This window comes from Rousettus aegyptiacus, unplaced genomic scaffold, assembly GCF_014176215.1.
Source record: "Rousettus aegyptiacus isolate mRouAeg1 unplaced genomic scaffold, mRouAeg1.p scaffold_m13_p_6, whole genome shotgun sequence".
NCBI lineage: Eukaryota > Metazoa > Chordata > Mammalia > Chiroptera > Pteropodidae > Rousettus > Rousettus aegyptiacus.
The window spans coordinates 23,199,921-23,219,231 of record NW_023416309.1 but is presented as its reverse complement, the minus strand read 5'-3'; positions in this window follow the sequence as shown (position 1 = coordinate 23,219,231).

Below are 19,311 nucleotides of genomic sequence, written 5' to 3'. Positions count from 1 at the left end.
AACCAGTATGAAGAGAGAGACTTGGAATACATAGGGGGAAAAAAATGCCTTCTTTCCCAGTAACCCAGAGACCTGAAAACTTTTTTTAAAGTTCTATCTTTGAACAAAAGAGTGAGGAAAGGAAGATGAATTCTCAGCTGTAAAATTGTTACAAGAGAAACTGACAGCTTACTGGGTGACACCAACAGAAATTTGTTAAACTGATGATAAAAAACAATTTAGGAGCCCCCTATGGGAGGCTTCAGTTTCCCTTTAGTTATGGGGGGCATTCCTTTCTCCACTTAAGTCAAGGTGTAAAATATGAAGAGAAACAAGATCTCAGACCCTTCGAACTGGCAGAAATTCTTCCTTACACCTGATGGGATATGGATCTAGGGCAATGTTTCTCAATGGGGGCTATTTGTTCCCCCAGGGCACAATTTAGCAATGTGTGGAGACATTTTCAATTGTCACGACCTGCAAGGTTGTTACTGGCGTTTAATGAGTAGACACCAGGGGTGCTGCTAAACATCCTACTATGCACAGGACAGCCCTTCACAAGAACTACTTGGCTCCAAATGTCAATAGCGCCAAGGTTGGGAAACATTGCTCTTGGGTAAGGTGTCCTGACAGCCCCCATCTCAGTCACCTGCTAGGTATTAGTCTTCCTTATGAAAAGCTCATGTTTGCACAGCAAAAATTGTACCTTTTAGTCAGAGTGATTGAGAACAATTATAAGTGGTTGGGAGGCCTGGTGGGGGTGGGGACAGAGACAGAGGTAAAGACTGATGGCTGGACTCACAGAAGAGAAAATCAAGTGAACAGGTCGGATAGATAACCCCCAATCTTCTCCCTCTATCTAGAGGACCTTGGTGCCCTAAAATCCAGTTACCTTCTCCCAGCTTTTTCCTGGCATGCAGGGTATGGCTGTTTTCACATCAGCAATTCCAGCCTTGCAAGGAGGCAGTACCAGAGGATACATATAGCTTTGGGGTGGGAAATGTACTGTTCAACCAACTTCTCTGAATGTCAAACACAAATTACACCCATCCTGAATCATCAGCATCATTTTATTGTTTAGTGAAAGTGAAACCTATTCATTCTAAAAGAAGCTCTGTAATGAAATGAACTTCTTCATGACCTTGAATGATGAAAGAAAGATCCAAGAGGCTGGTATTTTCTACTTAATATATGCCAAGAATGCACCATGTCTTAAAGATCTATCTACTTCTGTCTAGAATTGCCCAACACTACCAGGTGTTCACTTAAGAGAGTTTTGAATTCAATTCACTAAAGGTACAGAAGAAATAAAAATCTGAATTTACTCATCTCTGGTATCTTTTCCCCAAATTGCCCATACTTAAATATTATACCCCCCTCCTTTCTTGGCTCACTTAATTAATAATGATGATGTAAAGATTTTCAGGTAAAATATAAGATAATTAGATTACTCTGTTGACTTTTACTGTTAGAGTTGGATAACATTTCTAAGTTTATATTATTTTTTAAACCTCTTAATTAAAATTATCTGGAATGTAATTAACTTCTAATTAATTCTTCTACTTATTCCTTCACTTCACAAGCAAAGCAGTTGAGATTAAAAAAAAAACAGTGAGGGTATGATTTTCATAAATTTCCTAAATTGAAATTAAAGCACTTATTTTTTTTACTTTTTAAATTGGGTGATTTGACTCAGTCTTTTTACAGGACATTCTTTTTTTTTGTCCTGGATCCCCACCTGGTAACTTCTTAAAGCACTTAGAGAAATTTCGCTTCAGCCTCTGGGCCTCTGAAGACCATGAGCCCACATACCTTCCTGTTTTTAAAAGAAGTTTTCAGAATTAGAAAGAAGAAATACAATGAATATACTTGGTCATATATTTATTTGATCTGATAAAATCACAAGGGCTAAAATTCCCTCTGGATGAAAAGAAGACATACTTTTAAGCTTGTTAATTTGTTTCTGCTCCACTGAGTAATGAGTAATAATGGGGAAATTACTCTGTGCAAGCCTACTGGAGTTAGTAAAAGGAATTCATGTGCCTAAAACAATGCAGAGGAGACTGGCCTAGTCACAATTACTTCAATTACTGTTAAAAATGTCAGAACACAAAGATATGACCTGAAAAAAGATTTAACTTCCTACTAAACGTAACTGTTCCTTTTTCTCTGATTTTGCACATTCATGCAGGTTCACCTGTGTGCACACACACATACACTTCTCTTGGCACACAATTTCTAAATTCCCATTCTCCTGGCTACTTTAATCGACCGGTCCACATATAAATTACTAGGGTTCTTATCAGAGATGGCTTTTCTCAAAATTGTAAATGAGCTTGCCCTGACATCACGCTCCTGTTGTTAAAAGTATTCCCTGGTTAACCTTCCTTCTACATACCCCTGACTGCCAGCCTCATTCTTACTCATCCTCAACCAGAGCCAATCTTCTCACTTAATAATGGCAAGGATGGGAAAAGCAAGTTAATGAGCAACCTGCCTAAACTGTTCTAAACCCATGGTAGACAGTGACCATCCACTATTTCCCCAGTCTAGGTTCTTGATTTCTGGGGTTTCCTTCCAAACAGAAACACGTGAATAGACTATGAGAAACATTTATAACCACATGTTTTATTAGTTTACAATGACTGACCAAAACACAGGTGTATGGCACCAGAAAGCTTTTCTAAGCATGGGATAAAGTTAATCCTGTGTATATATAAACAGTATTCTTCTCTTCTCTGACTTCATTTTTGTTTACAGCAAGACCCTTCACCAAATCATCCCTTGACTTTCTTCCAAGGAATGCTAACTAATCCAAGATCCTTATTACTGTTCATTTTATTTGCATATAGTTTTTCTCATTATGGTAATTACCATAAAATGGTGATCCGCTTGCCAGGTCAACCAGAACTGGATAATGGACAATGAAATTTAACTGTGAGTTCTATTTCTTCTCCTTCTTTTGCCTCTCCTTCTATAACAGTGCTCTCTCTCATGTTTTGGCTGACCTTTACTTTCTCTTGAAATTACTGAATATATTGCTTCCATTTCTACCAGCTAAACTTGAAATCTTTCTCTTCTTCTTAATCAGATCTGCTGACCCTTCTCACTCAACAAAGTGTAGATAAAGCAGGTAGATGTTTCACATAGAGAGAATGAAATATGATGTTTTTAAGGAATCACAAGTTGTTTAAATATACTGGAGCACAGAGCAAAGCATTAGGCATATATCAGGAGATGTGATAGATCAGATAGACTGGGGCCGTATAGTGAAGAAAGTAGAATAGTATACTAATAGGTTTAGGTTTTATTACCTCTGTGATGGAAAGCTACTGAATAAGTTTAAGGAAAGTAATAACATGGTTGTGAAGATTGGGGAGATACTGGGGAGGGGACAACCAGTTAGGTAGTTATTGAAAGCCTTAAGAATTGATGAGAGCCTATAAACTAAGGCAGTAGCAGTGAGAATGGAAATAAAGGAAAAGGTACATGTCAAATTAGCTGTGGCTGGGGAGGAAAATGGTCAGTCAAGATCAGCATTACAACTTTTGGAGTGAAAATGGAGAGACTGTATTTGATGGAGGAAGATAATTGAGATTAGATGTCTATGGGAGCTCCAGGTGGAGATGTCCAATAGGCAGTAGGCAGTAGGCTTGGAGCTCAGAAGAGAGGTGAAGATTTCAAATATGCTTTTAATCATCGGTTGTAGCTATAACCTTGAGGTTCAATAAGACCATGCAAAGAAAGAGAATAGAGTGAGAAAAGGGTGCCCAGGAAGAAAACCTGAGAACCATGATGGAGAGAAAGAAATCAGCCAGTGAAGAAGACTATGAAGCAGAAACTAGTGCTAAGAGGAAAACCACTTACCACAGAGAGGCTGGTGTTGGGAAGGATACATTTCTTAAAATAGAGTTTCCAAAGGAAAAGTTTTGCCAAAAATATCAAATTCCTCATAAAGATCACATAAAATTATGTATGTATAGGAAATAAATACTTCTTGTCTGACTTTTCCATGTGTATAAATAATGAACCAAATAATTTTTATTTCTGTAATCTAACTTAATAAACTTAAAGGTTTTTTTCCCAAAACCTATATAGCCTTACCTTCTATCATCAATCTTTATTAAATGGCCCATATGTCTTTGTAATCAGTATATAAATACCATCTTTGTACTGCTCTCATCTAATTTATTACTCTTTTACTGCAAAATTATTTAATGGACCCTTACCGTGTGCTAGACCCTGTCCTGTCCCTGTGGATTCAGAGATAAACAGTCTGTTTCCAGGCCCACATAGTTTGCATTCTTGTCGTCTTAAACTAAACAACTAGAAGTCACAAGGAGACTGGGGGGAAATGCTGGACAGGAGGGCGGCCCAAAAGAGCTGTGCAGGTAAAGAACAAACATCTGGGGGTCTGACATGTCCTGACCAGTGTTTCTTTCCCCCTCCCCCTTTACACTCCCTGGGCTTCGTTACACAGTCTAAGGACTTCTTTCCTTGAAAGTAGTTTCATCCTGCAGTTCATAAAGGGAGAAATGATCAATTGTGATTTTCTGGTCCCTGGGGCTATGTACCCCTGGACCTATTCCACTTACCCAATAACCAGTTAGAGATAGACTTGGGCTTTTCCCAACATGGAAAGCAGGCAGTACTTCCAGGACTGGAGTTCACAGTCTAAACTAACCAGACACCTATGTAGACAGAGAAATAACATGTGATTACAGATTTCCTTAGAAGCAGTGTTAGAACAACAAAGAATTTAAAATAAGTCTAAAACATATACTAAAAGATAAAAACTATTAACAGTACTTTAAAAAGATAAACAAGTGGAAAAAATATTATGGGAAATACAATAGATAGGATAAATAACGCAATATATGAAATAAATATTAAAGGAATCCAGCTGGGGAAATTAGCATAAGATCAGATTGAAGAATGCCCAATCAATGGAGGAGAGGAAAAAAAAAAAAAAACAAAGAAAATATAAAAATAAACCTGGGTAATATAAAAGAAGTATAATTGCTAACATCTAGGTAAAGAGCCATCAAAATAGAGAAAAATAGAAATAAGGAGAAGTAAATATTTGAAGAAATAATGGAGATAAAATCTTTAAGGAAAGATGAAAAACCTAGAATCAAAAAACCCATAAAGCCCCAAAAACAAAAAATAAGAAAAACATACTTCACCTGGATCTATTAAGAGAAATTTTAAAATATCAAATCAAAAGGAAATTCTAAAATCTTGCAGAAAGAATAAATGTTTTAAAAAATGGAAAAGATTCAAGACCTATAATGTTTTATAAAGCTGAACTATAAGGGGATGGTAAAAATATTCTCAGGTATTTAAGGCCTCAGAAAATTTACCACACAAAGACCTACTCTGAGAACAGTTTAAAGTATAAATAGAAGAGAACAAGTCTAAGAAGTATGCAAGATATATAAAGATCTTCAAAACTTGATAAAGTTTGTGTTTACCTTAAATATCTGTGTTGGTTTTCTATTGCTGCTTAACAAATTAGCACAAATAATGGATTAAAGCAACACAAATTTATTACCTTGCCTTTTCCAGTTTCTAAAGGTTGCTGCTGCATTCCTTGGTTCATGTCCCTCTTCCTCCATCTTCAAAGTCAGCAATCTTGCATCTAACCATTCTTCCAGATGGTCGTACAGATTCTCATATTTTCCTCCAAGTCTGACTCTCTGACTCTTTCACTTTTAAGGAATCTTGTTAAGGATAGTTAATTAGATTGGACACACCTGGATAATCCAGGCTACTCTCCCTATCTCAAGGTCCATAAACCTTAATCACACTTACAAAGTTGTTTTTGACATATAAGGGAATATATTCACAGATTCCAGGAATCAGGATGTGGACATTATTGGGAGATTATTCTGCCCACCATAATGTCTGTATAGGGGAGGACGGGGAGAGAAAGAGAGAGAGAGAGAGAGAGAGAGAGAGAGAGAGAGAGAGAGAGAGAGAGAGAGAGAGAGAGAGAGAGAAAATGAATACCCATTTTAAGGGGCGTGAAAGCATGCCAAAATGGCAATATATATAAGAGAGTATTAAAATAAGCATTGAAAACATGGTACATATTGAAATGTTAAACTATGATTATAGAAATAAAGCCATATATATTAATCATTACAGTAAATATAAATGGACAAAACTTGGCAGTTAAAGGGATCTCATATTGTGTAAAAGCAAAACTGAAATCTATTTGATTAAATCTTATTTAATCAAATCTAACATGCCATTGAATCTAAGATATATATTATGTAAATGTAAGGAAAAAACAAATACTATCAATTAAATTATGACAATAGCTTTCTGACCACTTACACTTTATGGTAGTTTAAAGAGCTCTTTTGGATTTACATAGATGTACATTTCATTGTCTATAACTAATGTGCACATATAAAAAATAAAATAGAAGCAAAATAAAGTGTTTCTAAAATTTCATCACATTCACCCAACTCTCAAAAATCACTTTTTTATTTGTCAATATTCAGGCATTATTCTTTGTGGCATCAAAGAGCACTGATGAGTCAGCACTTCCTAAAATAACCCATTGAAAAACTAAAAGCCCCTGGCTGTGGGCCCTTAAGACAGTTTTGCAATATGTAGAACTAATCTATTTTGTTTACTCTGGTTTTGTGAATGTTGCAAATCTTGTTTGATTCACTTTCCCCACTCCCTTCCCACAACCATTTGGTTCTTAGGGGCTGAAAAAGAGTCCCAGTATGTTCTCTCTTAGGATTTGATTCCAAGCCACTGATATCCATTTTTCAAGTTTTGATACTACTACTTTTCATGTTTGGGCATGTGTAGACAATGACAACTACGGTACAAATGCGACCTAGATGGCAGAGATTGTAACACTCCATTGCTTATAAGGTGAATTCTGATTTTAAAATTATTCAAATGCCAAATTTTACATAGCTTAGACTCCTTAAAATAATGCATGTACCTTTTACAAGGACATAGCACTTAAAAACAGTTTCAAAGTAAAAGAATGGAAAAAATCAAGCAACAGACATATACTAACCAAATGCAAGCTGATAGAAGTACATGGAACTGTAGCTGGTAGGCACTAGCTATTAAGCACTTGAAATGGAGCTAGTCTGAATTGAGATGTTCTATAAGTGTAAAATGCATATGAAATTTCAAAGATTTAGCACAAAAAATAATGTATATATCTCACTGATAATTATTATACAATTACATATTCAATTTATCATATCTAAATATGTTAGGTTAAATAGTGTATTATTAAAATTTATTCCACCTGTTTCTTTTTACCTCTTCTAATGCAGCCACTAGGAAATTTGAAAGTACACATGTGTCTCACATCAGGCAGTTCTGATATAGACTTTAAGAGCAAAAGCATCCTTAAGAAAAAAGTATGGTTACTATGTAATGAGCAAAGGTATAATTCACCCAGAAGATATAGTATAACTAAATATGTAGTGCATAACAAAATACTTCAAGCAAAATTTGATAGAAGTACATGTAGAAATTGATCAATCCAATTATTGTGATGAGAAATTTCAACACATTTCTCTCAACTATTAATAGATGTAGCATTGAAAATTCAACAGTGATAAAAAGTCTAAACCACAAAATTAATGAGCCTGAATTTAATAAATGTATTTATAATTCTATATAAAAGATTAGAGAATACCTAGTTTTTTCTAATTCACATGGAACATTTATAAATATTGATCCTATATCAAGCCATAAAGCAAAAATCAACAGATTTCGATGATTAAGTGCCATAAAAAATAGGTTTTCTGTTTTAAATTAAAAAATTAATTTTAAAAAATGATAAATGAAATTCCTTGCATATTTACAAACTTTAAAAACACACTTTCAAATAACTCTGGGTTAAAGAAAATATCATGCTGGAAATTTAAAAATAAAATCTAGAATACTTCAGGGGCTTCTGCTTGGAAGATTGGAATTACAGATACTTAATTTATCCTCTCACCTAAAGCAACCATAAAAATAATAAAATAGATAAAATACACAAAACAACAGTTTCAAAACACTAGATGTCAGGCAACTTAAAACAGTGATTCTTGAGAGATGGGAATCCAATGGGAATCCATTGCTTGTCCCAGTTTGTTGCCTTGAGAGAGTTTCTAGACCACGGTGCAGGGAGAGGAAACTCAGGCAGGCAGAGTTCAGTGGACTACTGAATCCAAGAGACATAGCTGAAAGTCCAGGGAGACAGACCAATGTGGCTGGCATTCACAGAATCAAATTCTGGGGAGGAGAGAGATACACAGAGAACACTAAAAATCTGCAGAAGGCCTCCATTAAGGATTCACCAGAGTACAGACCAGCATGTGCATGTGAAGAAACTATAAAAGGACAGGAAAAGAGCCATTGTGATGGTTAATTCTATGTATCCACCCACTTGGCTGGGCCACTGGGATACCCAGTTATTTGGTCAAACATTATTCTGGATATGTCGATGAGGGTGTTTCTGGGTGCGATTAACATTTGAATGGTAAGCTTTGCAAAGACGATGGCCCTCCCTAATGTCCATGACATCACACAATTACTTGAAGGGTTAAATAGAAAAAAGGCTGAGGGTCCCTGAATAGGGGGAATTCCTCTTTTCTGACTGCCTTTCTACCTGGGACATCAGTCTTCTGCCTTTGGCCTCAAACTGAAACACTGGCTCTCCTTGGGTCTCAAGCCTGCCAGCTTTCAATTGGAATTTACACCATCAGATCTCCCAGGTGTCCAGCTTGCTAACTGAAGATCTCGAGGCTTCTCAACCTCCATAATCACGTATGCCAATTCTTTATTATAATAATGTAATTAAGTAATATAATAATGTAATTAAATAATATAACTATAGTGCTATAATTATGCTTCCTTATAATAATATTATTTATATAATATGATGTGTATATATCTTATTGGTTCTGTCACTATTATATTACTTTGTATATTATATTATTATTATATATAATAAAACAAAAATACATTCTATTGGTTCTATTTCTCTTAGGAACCCTGACTAACATCATCACCCAGAAAAGAATAAAGGCCCAGTGCTCACACAGGGCCTGAATATTGTCTGCTTCCACTTTCCAGATTAGAAAACTTCCTAATTTGTGAGATGACAGAAAGGGTATTCAGAAGTATCTTGCCTTAGAAGTGGAAAATAATTAGCCTAACACAGCTCTGGGTCTGCCTAACAAATCATAAAAGCAGGAAGGATGAAACTATTTCCAAGGAAGTTACATGCAGCTCAGAACAAAGCTCAGAAATTCTTATAGGAATACAAAAGTATTGAGCCCACAACAAGGTAAAATTCATAACATCTGACATATTAAAAAATTACCAGTCATGCAAAGAAGCAGGAAAATATAACCAATATTGAAGAAAAAAACTCAACTGGAGATGAAATAGAACTGACACAGATGTTAGAATTAGCAGAACATCACATTTAAACAGTTACTTTTACTGTACTCAATATGTTCAAAAATTAAAGCATTATATAACAAAGCTATATAGAGCAATATAATGACGTTATGAGTCACTTTAGATATTAATACTTGTATTAGGAAAGACCAGATACCAAAAGTTAATAAATAGGAAGAAAAAGATAATACAAGTAAGAGTAGAACCAATAAAATGTGAAACAAATATATAATAGAGAATGTTAAAAAACCAAACATCAGTTCTTGAAAATCCAACAAATGAAATAGATAACCCTATGACAAATATTATACTAGAAAAAAGAGAAAAATCACAAGGAGTATTATTAATTAAAACAATCAATAGAAATACTGGAGATGTAACATGCCATGACAACACTACTATCATTGATATGCCAACAATTTGGAAAAATGGACCCAAGGAACAAATTCCTTGACAAGTATAAATTAATAACCAAATCCTGGCAGAGGATTCGCTTCCAACCTCACTCAGTAAAAGAACTTGCTCAATAGTGACTCTTGACAGAAGACGTAGCCCCTCACCTAATGTACCTACCTCTCCATCCATGCCTAAAAGCTTTTCTGGCACTGCACGTAGGGGAGGGGAATTATGGTCCATCTCAGAGCAGAAGAGTATCAAAGAATTTGTGAACATATCTTTTAAATGGAAAGAGCTGAAAGTTCTTTAACGAAGTGGGCAATCCTCATCATATCTCTCTTGACAGAATGCAATGTGAACACAACCATATCATGAAGTATTCTTGCCAAACACGTTTAAGTTGAATTTCATCAAGACTCTAGATCTAATCTCCAGTTACAGAAGGTATTATATATAATACAGAGGATATTGAAATAAAGTAAATGACACCATAAAGAAACAATTAGATATATCATGTGGGAATCGTCTCAAGATAACTAGCTTAAAAATAATATCATGAAAAATGAAATAAAATAAAAGGCAAAAGACGGTTATAATAGACATAAATATAATTTATATATCTTGATCATATCTCAGATTTTATTTTAAAAATCTAGATAAGCTATTTGGGGAGGAAAAGATATTTAAATGTGAATAGCTGTTAGAGAATATTATAGAATTAGTATTACTTTCATTAGGCATTGTTTTGGTGTTTTAATATGTTGGAAAATGTCATTCTTAAGTGACATTCTTAAGTGAAGCATTTGGGGTAGAGTTGTTATGTCTACATTTGAGAACGGTTCAGGAGGGAAAGAGAGAGCTAGGAAGGGAGGGAGAAATGAAGAAAAGGAGAAGATAAAGATAAAGCAAATTTGACAAAATGATAATGATTGGTGAATCTAGGTGAAGCGTATATAGATTTCATTGTTACTACTCTCAATATTTTTTAGGTTTAAAATTTTTAAATAAAAAATTGAGGGAAAATACACACACATGCATTCTCTTTAAGTCTGTACAGATAAGACAAAACTAAAAATGCAAGCAAAAGAAGGATGATTCAGGATGGTAGTTCCCTAGGGCTGGGTGGTGGCAGAATGAGATGGAGCAAAGAGGATCACACATATGTAAGCTATTGTTAAAATTAAAATTGTCCCAGTTTTAATGTTAGGTGTGGTTTTATAGGTACTTATGACATTATTACTATAGATTAATACTTATATGAATAAAATGGTCATAAATGCACCAAAGATGAGAGTGTGTCACGAACCAAGAATTATGTTAATCCACTACTGTGTCCTTAAGGCATCATCAGCTTACTCCCACAAAAATACTGAAAATAACCATATAGCTTGAGTGGAAAATTCTGGTGAGGGGAGGAAAGCTGGACTCAGCTATTTGAGAATGAGCTCTAAATTTTTTCAACTCTTTCATCTGAAGCTAATAATTGTAGTGTTGCAAGAATAATGAACAACTATTTTAAACACTCTACTATTAACCAATGATTCAACCTTGTTTAATCACATTCTTATTTAAAACAAATGATACATTTCTACTCTTCTTTAAGGAGACAGTAGTGAGAATGAAATTATCATTAAGATACATAGTATAAGAGGAATAAATACATAATTCCTATTTACCAAAATTGGTGTTAATAATAATTGTTAGTTAATAATTAATATTTAAATTATTTACAATAATTTATTATCTTAATAGACATTTATTGCACGTAAGTGGAACATTACATGGTGGTAGAGAAGCTGGATTTTGGAGTGAGAAAATCCTGGATTCAAGTCTCAATTCTGCCTCACTACCTGTCTGACGCCGGCAAATTATTTAGCCTCTCTAGGTCTCAGGTTCCTCTTTTGAAGTTGGATCTGCACCAATAGGATTGTTGCATCTTTAAAGACAGTCCATTTAAAATGTTAACACACTTCATGGCATAGATCCAAAAGTTACAAAAGGGAGTAGCTATTATTACTATACTGAAATATTTGAACTGATTTACTTTACACACGCACACACATATACATACACGTGTGCGTATATATATAATTTTCTACATACTGACAAAGTCATACTGTTTATTACAAAAAACTTAAATAGCAAAACAAATATGTACACGAATCCCAGGAAATAGGGGAAATGTAAACAATCTCCTTAACACTCTCTTCATTCTTCATCATATGCTCTATAAAGCTCTACTGTCCCTAACATTTTATTATTCTATAAATTCTATGATTATTTCCTTTGCAAGTGTTTAGAAGCCATTAAGATAAGGTTTAATTTTAGTTTTGGAGTCTTGTTATGTTTTTAAAGGTGGAAGAGGATGTCCAACTTAAATGACCATTTTCAAGGCTTTAACAAGTTTACAAAGCTTCTACTTCTACACTAATATACGCCTATTTGGTATTTAGTAACACATAGTACTGCTGGAATATGGAAAATTCCACTTTAGACCTGTTTGCTTTGCTGTTCTCTTTGTGTTTCTTTTTTTAAGCTATTGGAGAAGGTATTCATAATTTTTTTTAAATACTATTTTTTATTCCAGAGATATTTTGCTTGTAGATTCAATAGCAGATGCTCAATTTAGTTCCATCTTGCCTTCCTTCATCCTTTGTTTTTACTTTTTTCTCTTAACAAGTTAAGGTAATTGAAGAGAGTTATTCTGATTAAAGATTGAATATTTAGAGATCTCAGCACTCTGAAGGCTTGAAAAGTGTTAGTTGAATGGCAATATTTTGAAATCGTAAGTAAAATGTTAGCTGCAGTATATTTCCCCTTTGGTATGTGGTCATTGTTAAGAACAACAGAAAAATAATTGGATGAAATGTTTTTAAATGACCACACATCCCATCACATCAAGAGAACAATTCTGCATCTATTTCCTTTTAGTATAAGTTCTTGGTTTTCTAACCTTGTAATCACAGTATATATATGTTTGGGCGTGTGGTATTTGATTAAGGGAGATACCACAATTACCTATTTAACTGTGTCTCTACTAGATGTCTAGGTTGGTACTAAATTTTTATTATAGAAACTGTTGTAATAATTTTTTTCAAGTGTGTGACTTATTTTTTTCATGTAGAATTATTCCCTTGTGATAAAATAATGTTAGAGGGTATACAAAATTAAAGAAAAGAACAGTATTGTGAGCATTATAGCTCTTTATTACTGTATTACTTTCCAAAAGGATGTGTGTATGTGTATAAATAGAGCAATATATATATAACATAGTAATATATCTTTTGGGATATTAACTGTAAATAAATATATCAAAGATATTTTTTTCAGCTTAAATGATTTACCCAAGAGTACACACCAGAGACAACTTTTACCAATATTTCTTCCCCCTCCCCCCTCTCCCCCTCTCCCTTCCTCCTCCTCCTGCTCCTCCTTCTTCTTCTTCTTCTTCGTCTTCTTCTTCTTCTTCTTCTTCTTCTTCTTCTTCTTCTTCTTCTTCTTCTTCTTCTTCTTCTTCTTCTTCTTCTTCTTCCTTCTTCTTCTTCTACTATAATCAATCAGACTTGGATGTAACATTCAATTTAAAAGAAGAGTTTGCATTCAAGGCCATAATAAGATATTGGGTATGGTAAAAAGACTAAATGCCAACTAGTTTTCTATTTTGACAATCCAGCTTTCTTGCTTTCTAAAAATAGGTAACTTGAATTTAGAGCTACAGCCCACTAAATGTACTTGTCATATTTTTCTTGGCCATGGAGTAATTTGGATTAAGCTTCAAACATTACAAAATATAAACAAGAATAAAAATATTTAGCTTGATTCTTGAGATGATAGCAGCTTCAACAATTTTACCAATTTGTCTCTACTACCCTCTAGTGGATTCATAGTCATAGTATCCATACAGCACTGCCTCTAGAGTAAATACGCGCATGCACGGGCACGCTTGTGCGTGTACGCAAGCACGCATGCGTGCATATTTGGTATTTCAGCTTTATTGAGTTGGTCCCAGCGTTAGATATTATGAACTCCTGGAGGAAATCACCTTTTAACATTCTTGCTCCTCTCTGGAAAGTGTGGACAGATTAATCTGTTTAAAGGGAAAATATAATCTTATTACTCCCCTGCTCAATAAAAATAATAAATAAATAAATAAATAAATAAATAAATAAATAAATAAATAACTTTAGTCATTCCTATTAGACTGTTTGAAGTGCTGCTGGTAACTTTCCCCACAGCGACTTTCAAAACTCTTCACAATGTGAATCCAACTCTCCTTTCCACCCTCCTACCCCTTTACTCCTTATATCCACTCTACCCTCCAGCCAAATCTCACTGCTGGATATTCTCCAAATCTGCCTGGTTGTTTTTCCTCTCTCTGCTCAGCATGCTACCCACCTAGTCATCTCCACCCCATCAACTTCCTTCTTCCGTTTCTTTTTGCCAAAGTTGTGCTCATATTCCAAGAGTTTTTTCAAATGCACCCTTTGTTCGGCTTTACCAAACTCCCTTTGTAAATCCTACACAAGCCTGGTGTCTCTCTGACATGGCATGCACTGTTCCCTTTGCCTAGATGTTATACCCAGGATCCTCTCCTTCATTTCCCATTTAAACTAACATCAGCTTTTCTTCCCAACCTAACGTAAGGATCACATCATTAATTAAGCCTTACCTGCCTTTTCTAGAGTTTCCCGTGCCCCTCTTCTATGACCCCCTAGTAATTCATTCAAGTCTCTGTTTCATTACCTACCAATAAAACTTTGGGTGAGAGATAGTGATCAATATGATTAAGAAATATCGTATGTGTGGAATGATTACTGTGGATTTAGCATTGATCTAAGTAAGTGTTACATGGATTACCTCATTAAATGCTCAAAATGACACAACTATGTACTATTATTATCATCATTTGAGTAAATGAAACACAAAGAAATGAAGTGACTTGCCCAAAGCTACAGGTAATCTCTGGATTTGAGGCGAGGCAGCCTCTGGACCCTGAGCTTTTAACTACCATGATGGCATAGCCACTGAGAAAGGCTCTTTGTCAAAATAGCACTGCTTAGATGTCTTTACTCTTGTATCTGAATTTTGAGTCTGCAGTTTGAGATTGGCTGTGGAAAGAATCAAATACAATTTCTGGGGTCGGAAGAAGTTTTTGTTTTGTCTTGTTGAATGAAAATGTCTACTTTTCTCTTTGAACTTGTTTTCTTTTTACAAGTTTCCCCATCTGGACTTTGAAGCTTTAGAAGACTGGTGCTTGGGCTTCGTAATGTTATCAAATGTTGAAACAGCAGATGAAGTCTTTCCTTTTTTATTTTATCTGAATGTGACATCACTTCACTTTGTATTCCCATATGTTTGGTTCAAAACAACAGCTGAAGGAAGATATTTAATTAATTAAATAATTAGCATAAAAGAAGTATAATCATTTGGTGCATTTTTCTTATCTCACCTCTCCTCTTAAGCTCAATGAGGACAGATAGTCAGATTCATCTGTGTATCTTTAGTAGCCCCCAAATAATGCCAGGCAAACAGAAAACATCCAAATATTTTGTGAATGAAACTAACAGAGTTTAATTTTCTGTTGTACTTTGGTATCACATCACTGGTATAAAATGATGCACAACCAAGAGTCAGATCACTGGGTTCACAAGGAAGCCCATGGACACTACAAGACTCTGAAGTGCTTGTCTCATTTTTGAGAGAAAAATAAATTATGTTCCATATTATTTCAGCAGTAAGAAGACATTATCATAGTTTTTATCTTTGGACTTTGTTAATTACAATTAACATTTAAACTGAAGCAGAATATTTTATAACATGAGCCCCCAGGTCTATATCATTCCAGATGACAGTTATTAGAAAACAAACATTTATATTAATTCCTTAATTTGCCGATTAGATATCTAGTCATAATCCATTGCCCTGGTTTATTGGGCTGTTCTACAAAGACAGAGATTTAAAGAATTAATTGTCATGAAATATTTTTAGTTCTGACAGAAGGGCTTATCTTAGGCATAAACGGTATTGTGACAAACTTTAAGAGGCATTAAGAATCCATAAAAAATGTCGAAAATATCTCAGAGATTCAACTAAAATGATGACACTGATCATTTCTCCTGGTTCTAGATATGTATTAAATTGTCTATCAGTTTCAGAGTTAAATTCATCATGACTCTAATGAACAGATACTATATGTTAACAGTGAGCCCTCTTTCACTGTCCTTTGTTGGGAGAATGAAGGAAGGGGCATGGAGGTCGTATATGAAAAGCTTTTATTATGCAATTGTTTGAAAAATTTACCAAAAAAAAAAAAACCCTATTACTTTTGTTAGAACAATGCCCAACTCAGGAATAGCCATGAGAGTTCATTATTTACAATTGTGATAAAAAGATCTTGAAATTATATGTCTTGCTTTTTCTATCATTTTATTTTCTGAATTAATGTAAAGGAAGATCAGTATTCTCTTTTTAAATACAATTTTCAGCAACTTATATGAATTTTATCCAGTAGCAAAAGAAACCTTGTCAAGATTCATACATTTGTTCATTCATTCATTTTTGATCTAGGTAATACACTCACATATTTCAAAATTCCAAAGATACAAAAATCTCCCTCCCACCTTTGTGCCCCAGTCACTCTTTTACCTTGCAGAGGCATGTCATTCGTTTTTTGCGTCTTCTTCCAGGGTATTTAATGTTTAGTTGTCCTTTCTTATCTGCAGGGGATATCTTTGGATGCCTGAAGCCTCGGATGGTACCATACCATATATATGTGTGTATATACATATATATGTGTGTACACGTGTGTGTGTATATATATATGTACATATATATACATATATGTGTATATATATACTATGTATTTACACATACATACCTATGACAAAGTTTGATGCTTTTTCCATCTTAGCTAAGCACTGACCATCCACTGTGGCCATAACTTTTGCAGTTTGAAATGCAGCAGCAAAACTAGCACGAATTTCTTTTTCCTTCCTCACAATTTCATGGGTAGAAGATTTGTTCTTATGGTAGATCTTAGTGACCTCAGCATGTATATATTTTTTTTCCTTACAATGTTGAGAATTTTCAAAGAAATCACTTTACAGTTTCTCTTTGGCATGTCTGAATTGCCAGTATCACTACTCTTGAGCTTTGGGGCCATTATTAAGTAAAACATGAGGTATCCGAACATGAGCACTGCGATACCATGACAGTAGATTCGATAACTTAGATGGCTATTAAGTGACTAATGAACACAAAAAACATCTATAGCACGGATACGTTGGACCAAGGGATGATTCACGTCCAGTGAGGGACCATGCGAGATTTTATCAAACTGCTTGAAATAGTGCAAATTTAAAACTTATAAATTGTTTCTTTCTTGAATTTTCCATTTAATATTTTCAAACCATCGCAGAGTGGGTAACTGAAACTGTGGAAAGCGAAACTGCTAATTAAAGGGGACTACTGTAGTTATAAGTAACTGCTTCTCCAATTTTATCTGAAAAAATATTTGTATTAGTCCACTCAGGCTGCCATAACAAAATACCACAAACTGGACGGCTTAAACAACAGATATTAATTTCCTCACAGTTCTGGAGGCTGGAAGTCTGAGATCAAGATGCTGGCACGGTCAGATTCTGGTGAGAGCTCTCTTCCTGGCTTATAGATGGAGCTGTCTTCCTATGTGCTCACGTGGAAGAGACAGAGTGATGGAACTCCCCAGTGTCTCTTCTTATAAAAAGACTAATGCCATAGTGAGGGCTTCAACCTCTTGATCTCATTTAAACCTAACTACTTCCCAAAGGTTCTATCTCTAAATACCATCACATTAGGGAATGGGGCTTTGATATATGAATTTGGTGGGGAGGGGCCATAATTCAATCCATAGCAATAGAAGTATTAAAAATAAAAATTAAAAAAAAAACCATGTGCAATGCCAACTGATCTTTTCCTTCTAAATGGAGTTTACCAAAATATAAATATAAAAATTCGGGGAGGCACGTGCTTTTCCATCCTCTCCTCTTCAGCTCTCTTTTCATACCAACTCTATAATAGTTCTAAAATATGGCTCCAAGGCTATCCCTCTCCCGAGCAGCCCCTTGTAAGTGTATTTAGGGTTCTTAGAGATTCTGGCTTCAAACTCTCTTCCCTGCTTAACCCCGACAGACCTCCTGTACCCTATGATGGAGGCATCCTGAATTACTTGGGCAGATTTTTAGGGCTTAACTCATGCCATTTCCTCTGCTTAGAAGACCCACTCCACAATTTTCCTCTAGTGTTTGTTCAAATGTCACTTCCCTTGTTCAAATTAGTAATCTACTGCTCTGTGCTCTCACTTTACCTTATAGCATAAATTACAACATAAGTGCCAGAAAAGAATTCTAAGTAATCATTGTGTTCTCCCACTCCGACACCTGGAACAGAAGTTGTATCTGATTAATTTTTGTGTTTATAAAGCATAACATTGCGCTTTAAAGACATTGAATACAAGTGGGCCCAAAGTATAGTCAACTACAGCATGAAATTTCAAAAACAAAGGTAATTGAGTTAAATTTTTTAAAAAATCTAGTTTCACAGCTGTGGAAGCTTGTGTCTTATGTTGAATGTAAAGTGGATATAATGAATTACTGCCTGTTTTTAGATAATATAAATTAAATTCCTTGCTTAGACCTCCCAGAGAGAAAGATATATATGTATGTATATATATGCATATATACACATATATACACACATATATACATATATATACATATATATACATATATATGTATATATATTCATTAATTAAGATCAGCATCCTAAACTAGCAGAGAAATGTCTTCTTCCCTAGAGCACTTCACTGGAGCAGTCAGTTTTCATTCAAATGTGAATTTGGAATTTTAAAAGTTAAAAGCTTCAGTGGAAATTTTTCAAACCCCTACCTCCACTATGACTGCTCTGTCTCTTTCACCTAGGAGCATAAAATTGTCAAGGCAGAGCATTTGTGCTACATATAGGGTCAGATGACAGATGCTGCTCTTTCTGTAAAACGGTATTAAACACTTCAGTGCCTGTGATATACTAGTTCTTTTCATTATCTTAATCTGGGTCATCTAATACATACTCGTAGAGGTCATGGTAGTCAGTCTTTGTTCTGTGTCCCTTTAGGGTCAATACAAAGGAAAATCTTTACTAGGTGACTCTTGCTATCTGCAGTTCTATTTTACCCTTATTTTATGAAGATTTAAGAATGATGTTCAAGAGCAGAAATCTCTCTTAAGGACATGATAGAGAGCAATGAAAAAGAGAGATGTTGATACTGGGTTATTTAAAATATAATTGTGAATTTTTTATTTTGAAAAACATTTAAAATACTGATGTGAAAATATTTTAAAATTAAAAAAAATTAAAATTTTGTTTCTAATTTTTAATAATTAAAATTCAAAATAAACGAAAAACTTTAAAAAGGTGAGGTAAAAACAGCACAGATATGTGTTTGTTTGCTTTTTACTT